Source organism: Momordica charantia (assembly GCF_013281855.1).
Source record: "Momordica charantia cultivar OHB3-1 chromosome 9 unlocalized genomic scaffold, Mcharantia_2.0 BLBB01000009.1, whole genome shotgun sequence".
In the NCBI taxonomy this organism is placed as follows: Eukaryota; Viridiplantae; Streptophyta; class Magnoliopsida; order Cucurbitales; family Cucurbitaceae; genus Momordica; species Momordica charantia.
In genome coordinates, this window is record NW_028275167.1 from 18712166 (window position 1) to 18722219 (window position 10054).

General features: G+C 36.5%; 1 pseudogene; it reads left to right on the top strand.

The window, feature by feature from the left end:
* Nucleotides 1–2940: 2940 nt before the first annotated feature.
* On the top strand, nucleotides 2941–8779 carry LOC148209136 (uncharacterized; annotated as a pseudogene).
* Nucleotides 8780–10054: the final 1275 nt, after the last annotated feature.

Below are 10054 nucleotides of genomic sequence, written 5' to 3' on the forward strand. Positions count from 1 at the left end.
TTGAATACATATTTAATAAGCAATTAAAATAAAATTTCAAATCATGGAAAATTGATACTTTAGGGCAATAAAAATCAAATTTGCCGGGGATTGAAATCCCTAAATCATCTCAAAATTAAAATCCCTTAATTATAGCACCTGGTAACTTCCTTTAAGGAAAAAACATAAAGGGATTTCAAATTCTCTTTACCGTCTTCAACTTTTTTTCCAACATTTCACCCAATCGGTGGAAGTTTGTTGCGATTCTAGCGTTTTCCCGGCAACAATAAGGAACATTTTTTTGTGCTAAAAGTTTTGATCAAAGCAAACAGCTACCAAAGGATCACATGCAGAGGAGTTTCAGTCAATGGAGGGAAAAAAAGAAGAAGAAGAAGAAAAGAAACTATAAACGAAAATTAAAAAAAAAAACTTTTAATTTATTTTATATTTGAAATTCGTATAAAACATACTTATTTAAAACTTATTTAAAAATTCCTATTTAAAACAAACTTATTTGAAAATGAAATCTTATTCAATTTTCAAAACTTATTTAACAAGTCTTTTAGTTTAAAATCAAACTTTTACAATTTACCGAGGAAAATCTTTTTGTTTTAAAACTCAAATATTTCGTTTTAAAACTTACCTCAATTTATCAAAGAAAATCGTTTTGTTTCAAAGTAAATTTTATTTACAAAGTTTTATTTTCTTTTTCAAAAACTTATTTTAAGATTCTTTTCTTTAAAAAATCTGTCTTTCCCAAAACAGTTTCTCTTCTTTTAAAAAAAAACATTTTTCTCAAAAAAATTTCTTACTTAAAACAAAAATTTCTTCTCAAAAACAAATTTTACTTATTTAAAAAAAAAGATGTACTTTCTACCGACATTGTATTTGGTCCAGATTAATTTTAATTATTATTATTATTATTTTAAATATTTTTGTTTAAAAAAACTATAAGATTACTTTATTATTCATTTTAAGGTAAAGTTTTAATTAAATTTAAAAATAGATTTGTTTTAAAAGAATTTGATTTATTATCAAAATAAAAAATAAAAAAATAAAAAGATTTGTTTTGAAGTAAATAATTTTGTTTTAAATAAAAAAAGATTTTGTTTTAATTTAAGAAAAAGAAATTTGTTTTTTTATTAAAATTGATTTTTTATTATGTTCGTTAGTTTTTCCTCGTTAAAAGCCATCAACGTGGCTTTCTTTTCTTCATTTCCTCTAACTTTCATTTGATCCTTCCTTTGTTACTGTAGACACCGTATTTGGACCGGCTCGCTTTCGTTTTTTTTTAAAAAAAAAATTTATTACTGATTTATTTATTATTATTATTATTATTATTTTTTATGTTTATTGATTTAGTTTAAAATAACATAATTTACTTTATTATAAAATTTAATGTAAAGTTTTAATTAAATCAAATTAAGTTTTAAAATTAGATTTTATTTCAAAATAATTGGTTTTTTTAAATTGATTTTAAGATTAAAAAAAATACAGTTTTTCTCCCCTTTCATTTTTTCCTTCATATGTGTATCCCCTCCCCTTCTTCTCCTCCCTCTTTTTCTCTCTTCTCTTCCCTCTTTTTCTTTTTTATCGTTAGTTTTAGGTGTATTTAAGGAGGGCTGCAGTGGGGAGGAAAGACAGACAGAACCCATACAGAGAAGAATTCACTTCCTTTTTTCTCTCTACCATCACCTTCTCTTCCTCTTCACCCAGCCCGGCAACCCCGACGATACACAGACTACACAAGTCCCCGGTGATCACAAGTTCAGACAACCTGCACCACAGTAGTCTGGCGCAAAGTTCAACACTAGACGCACGGATCACCGACCACCTGAATCTGACCTCGAGTGCTCCTTCACGGTTTCAGACCCGCGGGCACACCCAGAATTTCCTCACTGCAGTACGTGGTATAGAAAAATGTTGTTTTAGAAATGATTTGATTTTTTTTATATTTGTTTTAAATAAGCTTGTTTTAAATTTGATATATATATATATATATTAAAATAAATTTGTCTAAATATGATTTGATAATTTTTAAAATAAGAAATATGATTTGATTATTTTTAAAATAAATTTATTTTAAATATGATTTGATTATTTATATTTTAAAAACAAGTAAGAAATATGATTTGATTATTTTTGAAATAAGAAATATGATTTGATTATTTTTGAAATAACAAATATCATTTGATTATTTTTAAAATAAATTTGTTTTAAATATGATTTGATTATTTAAATTTTAAAAACAAGTTTGTTTTAAATGTTTTTTTTTTGTTTTAAGGAAGTTTGTTAGAGGAATTTCAAATCTAAAATAAAATAAATTTATTTTATTATTATTATTTTTTTTTTCATTTTAGTATTATTATTATTTTATTTTTTTAAACATTTTTTTTTAAATAAAGATTTGTATGATAAGAATTAATACTAAGTTGTACCATATGGTGTTGGCATAGTGGTAGGTTACTTAGGAGTAATTCACATGTCTTTGGTTCAAGTCTTTGCTTGCTTAAATTAATGTTTATTTATATCATTATTTTACCAAACAACTATTTTAGATAAAATGTTTTTTTTAATATAAAAATAAACTTTCGTTTTTATAAGATTTCAAATCTTAAAACATTTATAGAAAATATTAAGTGATATCTTAGGATGTTGGCACATTGGTAAGAAATTTATATATGGACTTTCACATCACAAATTCAAGTCTTGATGACCCCTACACTAAAATTATTTTTTTTATTTATTAATTTTTCTTTTCTACTAAATAATTATTTCGAAAATCCCAATGACAGAAATTGGATCTTTCCAATATTCTCGAGGTGATAATTTGTTTTTCTAATGGTCTTTGCGCCACTCATGCTTGTATACCGTAGGGGTCAGCAGCATAATACATTCTATACTCAAGGGCAGTAGAATAATAGAGGGGCACGTAAACAGACCCAGTTTGACCCAATCCCCATGACTTATACTGAATTTCTGCCTCAGTTATTTCAAAATAATCAGCTGGCACATGTACCTGTAGATCCGATCCAGCCTCCATACCCAAGATGGTATGATGCAAATGCTCGTTGTGACTATCACGCAGGAGCCATAGGGCATTCAACAGAGAACTGCACTACATTGAAATACAGGGTTCAAGCTTTGATCAAGGCAGGTTGGTTGAACTTTAAAAAAGAAAATGGGCCTGATGTAAGTAAGAATCCACTGCCGAATCATCAGAATGTCCAAATAAATGCAATCGAATGCCAAGGGATCGAGTCGAAGAGTAAGGTTGCCGATATTACAACCCCTATGGCGGAACTATTCGAAATTCTCTTGGGCAGTGGATATATATCAGTGGAATACCTATGCCCAAAGTATAAAGGGTATGATGAAAGTCTGACGTGCCCGTTCCACGCTGGGGAAAAAGGTCACTCCCTAGAGCAATGCAACAGTTTTCGGATGAAAGTTCAAGAGTTGTTAGACTAAAAAATCCTTACTGTTGCAAATTCTCACCAGAAGAAACGGACAAATGTTGTGGAAGATATCTTGGTTGCTGAGGACTCAAGTGATTCTCTTAAACCAAAACCCATCACCATCTTTTACCGTGAAAAGCCAGATGCACCTAGCTGCAGTCGGAAACCAATCACTATCACGGTCCCAGCTCCTTTCGAGTATAAAAGTTCCAAAGCAGTGCCTTGGAAATATGAGTGCAAGGTAACTGTAGGGCAAGATGTATCATCTCCTTCACTCCCAGTTGACAATATCACTGGAGTGGGAGGTTTGACACGAACTGGGAGATGTTATACACCGGATAGCCTGCTAAAGCGCGTGAATGAAACTACTAGTGAAAAGAATAAAGAGAAAGCAAGTGAGAAGAAGAAGGAGAAAGTGGAAGAGGATAAGAAAGGGAAGGCCAAACTCCACGAGGATGTCTATGATGAACTGGTGGGGGCAATTGTTGTAAAGGATGTAAGTTCTAAACAACCCGTGTCCGAGGAAGAGACTCAAGAGTTTCTGAAGCTAGTGAAGCAAAGTGAATACAAAGTTGTTGAACAATTAGGTTGGACACCCGCAAAGATCTCTATATTATCTTTATTGTTATCCTCTGAAGCGCATCGGAATGCACTGTTAGAGGCCTTGAAACAGGCTTTCGTTTCACAAGACATCACAGTGGATAATTTGAGTAACGTTGTGGGGAATATAATGGCATCTAGCTCTATCAATTTTACAGATGAGGAGATACCACCATAGGGTACAGGACATACCAAAGCTCTCCATATCTCAGTTAAGTGTAAAAACTTCCTAATAGCAAAAGTCCTTGTGGACAATGGATCTTCTTTAAACATAATGCCAAGATCCACGCTAGAGAAGTTACCCGTTGATATGTCCCATATGAGACCTAGTACTGTGATAGTAAGAGCTTTCGATGGAGCTCGCAACGCTGTTGTTGGGGATATTGAGATCCTGATCCAAATAGGTCCTTGCATCTTTGACATAACATTTCAGGTTATGGACATCACATCAGCTTATAGTTTCTTGCTGGGGCGACCGTGGATACATTCGGCAGGAGCAGTTCCATCCACTTTACATCAGAAAATTAAGTTTGCGGTTGACCAAAAGTTAGTGATCATATCGGGACAAGAAGACATTCTAGTCTCAAGGCTTGCTTCGATGCCATACGTTGAAGCAGCAGAAGAAACTTTTGAGTCTTCATTCCAATCATTCGAGATTGCAAATGCAACAACTTTACATGGGAAGTTTGGAAGACCTAAGCCACGACTTTTAGAGACCACCTTTAAAGGAGACAATGGGAGTTTAGACAAACTGCTGAGGATGGCTAAGAATACAAAGAAGTTCGGGTTGGGGTATAAACCAAGTAGAGGCGACATCATTAGAGTGCGGAGTCTGGAAAAAGCAAAACGCCTCTCAAGATTTGAGAATGAGGAGCATGATTGCCCTAGGAGGATTGTTCCACCTCTCACCCACTCTTTCAGAAGTGCCAGCACAATCCATCAAGAGTACGATGAGAGCTCTGTAGTGGCTGCAGTGACAGAAGAAAGAGAGCAAGTCGGACCTTTTGTCTACCTATGTCCAGACGGTTTCGAGCTGAGCAATTGGAGCGTGATAGAGCTACCGTCTTTTGTAAATAATAAATCAAAGTAATTGTCCATTTTTTTTCCTTCCCCTCATTTTCTTAATTAATTAAATTAATTTTCTATTTCATGTACATTCCATCCGGACCCATTATTTGTTTATAATTCTTTCATATCAATAAAGTTTGAGTTCATTCACTTTGTTTCCTTCCTCTACTATTTTCTGGGCCAATTTATTCATTTATTTCTGTTTCTTTTCTTTTCTCCTTTATTATGTCTTAAACAGTAATACTGAGATTGAATGCGATAATGATTCGAAATACGAGCTCGATACACCTATATACAATATTGAATCTGATGAGGAAATAGATGACGAGCCCTCTGCTGAGTTATTGAGAATGCTAGAAGAAGAAGAAAAAATGTTGGGACCCCATGAAGAATTAACTGAGACACTTAACTTGGGATCACAAGCCGAAGCCAAAGAGATTAAAATAGGCACTCATATGTCTTCAGAGAGTCGCAAAAAGTTGATAGAGTTACTTCATGAGTATGCTGATGTTTTTGCTTGGTCCTATCAGGATATGCCTGGTTTAGATACAGACATCGTAGTGCACAAATTGCCGATCAACCCAGAGTTCAAGCCGGTGAGACAGAAGTTACGGAAAATGAGGCCAGATATGTTGATCAAGATAAAGGATGAAGTAAGGAAGCAAATCGATGCAGGGTTCCTTACGGTATCTAATTACCCTGAGTGGGTGGCAAACATTGTCCCTGTACCAAAGAAAAATGGACAAGTAAGAATGTGTGTTGATTATAGAGACTTGAATCGTGCAAGTCCAAAAGACAACTTCCCGCTTCCTCATATCGATGTGCTGGTTGATAATACTGCTGGGTTCTCAACATTCTCCTTTATGGATGGGTTCTCAGGCTACAATCAGATCAAGATGGCACCTGAGGCTCGTGAAAAAACCACATTCATTACGCTATGGGGAACTTTCTGCTACAAAGTTATGCCATTTGGGCTAAAAAATGTTGGGGCAACCTACCAGCGTGCCATGGTTACTCTCTTTGATGACTTGATGCACAAAGAAATTGAAGTTTACGTGGATGATATGATTGCCAAGTCAAAACAGGGCGAGGAGCACACAACTATTTTAAGGAAGCTGTTTGATCGATTGAGGAAGTTCAAATTGAAACTCAATCCCAACAAATGCATATTTAGGGCAACCACTGGAAAACTCTTTGGTTTTGTAGTAAGCCAAGAAGGCATTAAAGTTGACCCGGATAAAGTCAAAGCAATCTTAGAGATGCCACCTCCACAGACGCAGAAAGAAGTCAGAGGATTTCTAGGACGACTCAACTACATCGCAAGGTTCATATCTCACTTAACAGCAACTTGCGAACCCATCTTTAAATTGCTCCGTAAGAACAACGATGGGGTATGGAGTGAAGATTGTCAAGCAGCATTCGATAAGATTAAGCAGTATTTGCAAGACCCTCCAATTCTTGTGCCACCAACTCCAGGACGACCCCTTATTTTGTATCTCACAGTGACTGAAAACTCAATGGGATGTGTACTAGGGCAGCATGATGATTCAGGCAGGAAAGAACAGGCTATATATTATTTAAGTAAGAAGTTCACCGATTGCGAGACTAGATACTCTCAAGTAGAAAAAACTTGTTGTGCTCTAGCTTGGGTTGCTCGACGTCTAAGACAATACATGTTGTATTATACCACATGGCTCATTTCAAAGATGGACCCCATAAGGTACATTTTTGAAAAGCCGTCTCTCTCGGGTCGAATTGCAAGGTGACAGGTCCTCTTGTCCGAATATGATATTGTTTATGTGACTCAAAAGGCTATTAAGGGGAGTGCTTTGGCCGACTACCTAGCTCAACAACCTATAAATGACTACATACCGGTAAAGTTCGATTTTCCAGATGAGTATATCTCCACCATAACTGCAAGTGAGGAAAGTTTAGACCCGCAAACTTGGACCATGATGTTTGATGGTGCCTCTAACGAGTTAGGTCATGGGATTGGGGCTATTTTGATATCACCAAAAGGGGAACTATACCCTCTTACCGCTAGATTATGTTTTGACTGCACACATAATATGGCCGAGTATGAAGCATGCTCGATGGGCGTCCAAGCTGCTGTTGATATGAAGGTTAAGAAACTTAAAGTTTTTGGGGATTCTATGCTAGTAATTCATCAACTAAGAGGAGAATGGGAAACAAGAGACGTTAAGTTGTTGCCTTACAAACAACTCATAACAGAATTGTCACAAGAATTTGATGAAATCTCATTTGATTATTTGCCAAGAGAAAATAATCAAGTAGCAGATGCATTGGCAACATTAGCGGTAATGTTCAATTTAGAACTCAATGAGGATGTCCGTCCGATTAAAGTTGGGAGGAGAGATGTCCCAGCTTCTTGTATGAGCATTGAGGAAGAAGCCGACGGTAACCCCTGGTTTCATGACATCAAGCAATAAATAAAGAGTAAATAGTATCCACCAAATGCTTCAGAAAATGATAAGCGCACCCTTCGCAAGTTGGCAATGAAGTTTTTCTTAAACGGAGAGATACTGTACAAGAGAAACCATGACATGGTTCTCCTAAGGTGCGTCGAAGGAAGAGATGCCAATAGGATTATGGAAGAAGTTCATGAAGGAGTGTGTGGCACTCATGCAAATGGACACATGATGGCTAGACAAATTTTAAGAGCTGGCTATTACTGGCTGACTATAGAGACAGATTGTATTAAATATGCAAGAAAATGTCACAAATGTCAAATTTACTCGGACAAGACTCATGCTCCTGCTTCTCATTTGCATACTTTGACAGCTCCTTGGCCTTTCTCTATGTGGGGCATGGATGTGATAGGACCTATCGAACCTAAAGCATCAAATGGGCACCGATTCATTTTGGTAGCCATAGATTATTTTACTAAATGGGTAGAAGCAGCTTCTTACCGAGATGTGACAAAAGGAGTTGTAGTCAAATTCATCAAGAAGGAAATTATTTGTCGTTATGGTCTTCCTGAAACCATAATTTCCGATAATGCAAGGAATTTGAACAACAAATTGATGAGTGAGCTCTGTGAGCAGTTTAAGATCAAACATCTCAACTCAACCCCTTATCGACCTAAGATGAATGGTGCAGTAGAAGCCGCCAACAAAAACATAAAAAGAATAGTTGAAAAGATGACTGTAACTTACAGAGACTGGCATGAAATGCTTCCATTTGCCTTACATGGTTACCGCACCTCAGTCCGTACTTCAACTGGGGCAACGCCATTTTCTTTAGTTTATGGTATGGAAGCTGTTCTCCCTATTGAAGTAGAAATTCCATCATTGAGAGTTATCATGGAAGCTAAGTTACAAGAGGCTGAGTTGGTCCAAAGACGTTATGAGCAGCTAAACTTTGTAGAAGAAAAGAGGTTGACGGCATTATGCAGAGGACAACTTTATCAAAGAAGAATGATGAAAGCCTATGACAAGAAGGTGCACCCAAGAAGGTTTAGAGAGGGAGATTTAGTTCTAAAAAGAATTCTCCCATTACAGAAAGATCATCGAGGCAAATGGACCCCGAATTATGAAGGACCATTTGTGGTGAAAAAGGCTTTCTCCGGAGGAGCACTAGTTCTGGCCAACATGGATGGCACTGAATTTTTAAATCCAGTCAACTCAGATCATGTTCGAAAATATTATGCATAGTTTATGATGTATTTCAAAAAAATTCACTTTGATCTCAGTATTATGCTTGAAAGGCAGTTTTGTGTATCCATTCTCTATTATAGCCTATAAATTTAAACCACATCTTTGAGACGTGTGTCTCTTGTCATTTATAAAGTCTGGTCTCCATTCGTCTCTTTCTATATACGAAGGACGGTAGCTTTTTCACGTCTCCAAGGCTATACGTTACTCGAAATCAAACATAAGGGCACAGGAAGCCCGAGGGACATTTTGTTCTCTGGAACATTGGGGCAAGTACGACATTACAAAGTTATCAGGGCAAAGTCGTCGTCCCATTTGTTCTGGTTACTCTCGATCCAGTTAAAAGGATTTTTGAAGGAAGGCGAAATGCGGTGATCGAGCTATCTGAACAATCCTAAGTTTTTTATAAAAGCAAGTGATTTCACTCTATTTTTGCATCCAAGACAAATTTTCCTGTTATCATCATGCATCAAACGCACATTTCATTCACCGTTTCATGCGTCATTTCATGCATTTGCCTTGGAGAAGTCTCCAAAAAGCCCTATGGCAGAGAATTTTATGACGACTCATTTTTGCTCAAGCAAGCTTGTTTAGTTTTATGTTGGAACCCGATCAAAGATCGTGGTCGAAGCCTGTGTCAAGCCAGGTCCGTTGCTTTTTAGTTTTTTGTTGGTTAAATCGAACCCGATATATCGTGGTCGAAGCCTGTGTCAAGCCAGGTCCGTTGCCTTTTAGCTTTCCGTTGGTTAAATCGAACCCGATAGATCGTGGTCGAAGCCTGTGTCAAGCCAGGTCCGTTGCCTTTTAGTTTTCTGTTGGTTAAATCGAACCCGATCAAAGATCGTGGTCGAAGCCTGTGTCAAGCCAGGTCCGTTTCCTTTTAGTTTTTTGTTGGTTAAATCGAACCCGATATATCGTGGTCGAAGCCTGTGTCAAGCCAGGTCCGTCACTTTTTAGTTTTCTGTTGGTTAAATCGAACCCGATCAAAGATCGTGGTCGAAGCCTGTGTCAAGCCAGGTCCGTTTCTTTTTAGTTTTCTGTTGGTTAAATCGAACCCGATAGATCGTGGTCAAAACCTGTGTCAAGCCAGGTCCGTTGCCTTTTAGTTTTCTGTTGGTTAAATCGAACCCGATAGATCGTGGTCGAAGCCTGTGTCAAGTCAGGTCCGTTGCCTTTTAGTTTTCTGTTGGTTAAATTGAACCCGATCAAAGATCGTGGTCGAAGCCTGTGTCAAGCAAGGTCCGTCACTTTTTAGTTTTCTGTTGGTTAAATCGA